Raw genomic sequence first — 2,105 nt, forward strand, 5'->3', positions numbered from 1 at the left:
GCACCCAGTACCCTCACAGCATGCTGTGGTTTGGATGAGTTTACACCAGGATGCTCTACTGAGGCTGGCATTGTTCTGAACATCACCTTTGTTTCACCACCGTGGTGGTGGCTCCCGTCCCAGTGCTGCACCAGCAAACCTTGCTTGCTCCCCAAAACCCCAGCAGCAAAGGGAATCCCTCCAGGTGTCCAAGTGGAGCAGCCACCTCTGCTTAGCTCTTCAGTGCGCTCTTGTTAGACCATCCCTGTTGCGTTTAATTATAGATATTACACTCTATTCTCCTGCAAAGAATGACTTGCGGGGTACTCCTGGAGTTCATTTGAAACATGAAATTACTGATGCAGCTTTCATATGGGAAGAATCGCTGCTGTGACCTGTGGGTAATTAACGAGACAGCGCACGGCCAGCAGCCCCAGAGTAATTAGCAGCAGCAATAGGAGTGTTCTCCGTGGAGCCCTGCTTGCTGAGGCGCACGTTTCTCTGCCATGGTGGCAGCCCTGTCCTGGTGCTGAGGCTGGATGCGGCCATGGTGACATCGTGGTGTTGAGAAAACGGGTCTGTGGGACTTGTGAGATGGCTGTGTGAGAGCTACCGGGGTGAAAGCTCAGTGCAGGAGCCCCGAGGAGCCATGGGCTTGTTGCTCTCCAGCCCTCTGCATGAAAATGCAGAAGGAAGGAGGAGAAGCATGAATGAAACGGGGGCTGTCAGGGGACCGCACCTACAGATCACATTTGCTGGGGTCTGCTCAGCACAGGCACGGCCGAAATGTTCCCTTCCAGCACAAGTCTGTTCTGCCCTGCGAATCAAATATTCAGTGTAATATTTAAATATAACTAATTCATGTAATTTCAACTTTTATACTATAGTAAAATATTCATTTTCAGATAGTATAAAGATTGAGACTACATCCATCAAAAAATTAAGGAAAAAAGAATAAAGCTTGAAATAAAACATTGCCTCCCCTGTATGACAGTATGTTGGAGAGGTGGAACAAGGGAGTCAAACTAATTTGCCACATTTTGTTCCTAGCAGCTTTAGCCCCTCCACCAGATGGCAAAGGACCAGCACAATGAAGCTCCTTGTGCAGCACTGCGGGAGGGGGGTGTCCCTTAGAAAGCACCTGGGTGCTCCCAGTGCCAGGAAGGACCTCTGGGAACTCACTGGGGAAGGAGAGCTCCTTTTTCTTTAGCATGCCCATCTTATGTGCAACTGAAGCTGGAACTAATCTAACTGGCACAAAATAAAACAAGCTCCAAATAACACAAAGGAGAGATTCCCCACTCTCATACCCTCTAGGCTAGAAAAAGCCCTGGGTGTGTTTTGGGGTCCTTCTGGAGGAAGCTAGGTGTAGCAGTTGTTGCAGCAGCAGAAGTTTCTCCTGGTGGTCCTCTTCTCCAGGAGCCTCTGCCCAGGCAGGAGGGTTTTGGTCTCTTTCCCATGCCGCAGAGTTGGGGAGATTTCTTCCCGCGTCTCTTTCATCCCAGAGGATCACTGTAATCTGAGGATACAGGATACTCAGGAAGAATTATTCCCATGCAACACTTCGGATAGACATTGGTGAGGAAGGACAGGAGGCAGACAGGCCATCCTGGATCTATGCTGCCTTAACTGGGACACGTCACTGCTGCGTTTCACCACCTCCAGCCACAGCCCAGTGCTGTAGTGGGGATTTACTGAGGGTGTTTGGCATATCGATTCCCACGGTCAGTGCAGGCTCACAGAGCCTTGAAAAGCGAGGGCTTGATTTATCTGCAGCCCCGTCCCGGCGCTGCTGGCCCCCGGCTTGGGCAGAGCGGTGTGGGTGTGATTTAGGTGAGCCAGGAACCAGGGCTACGGGCTGGCCCTGGCGGCACTGTGCTGCGAGCTCCTGCTGGAAGATTTAGGTGGGAGCACAGTTCTCCGGTCTGACTCACAACTCAAAAAGCACTTGGTGGAGGGAAACGGAGGGAAGAGTAATGATTTCAGCCCGAAGGGCAGCACAAGCTATCTCTGGACTGAACCTGGGACAATTAATACTTCCAAGATGAGCTTAATGGATTGTTTGAGATTTGGGGCTGGGAAGTACAATCGAAAGTGAAGTGTTTGACTATTGTTATAATTAACAG

The 2,105-nt window shown here is 50.6% G+C and overlaps 1 protein-coding gene across 9 annotated transcripts in view; it reads left to right on the forward strand.

The window, feature by feature from the left end:
- Positions 1-2,105, forward strand: part of LOC308054870 (uncharacterized protein) — a 294,524-nt gene that overhangs the window by 253,245 nt on the left and 39,174 nt on the right. The gene's annotated exons all lie outside the window — the stretch shown is intronic.

This window comes from Falco punctatus, assembly GCF_963210335.1.
Source record: "Falco punctatus genome assembly, chromosome: 1".
Lineage (NCBI taxonomy): Eukaryota > Metazoa > Chordata > Aves > Falconiformes > Falconidae > Falco > Falco punctatus.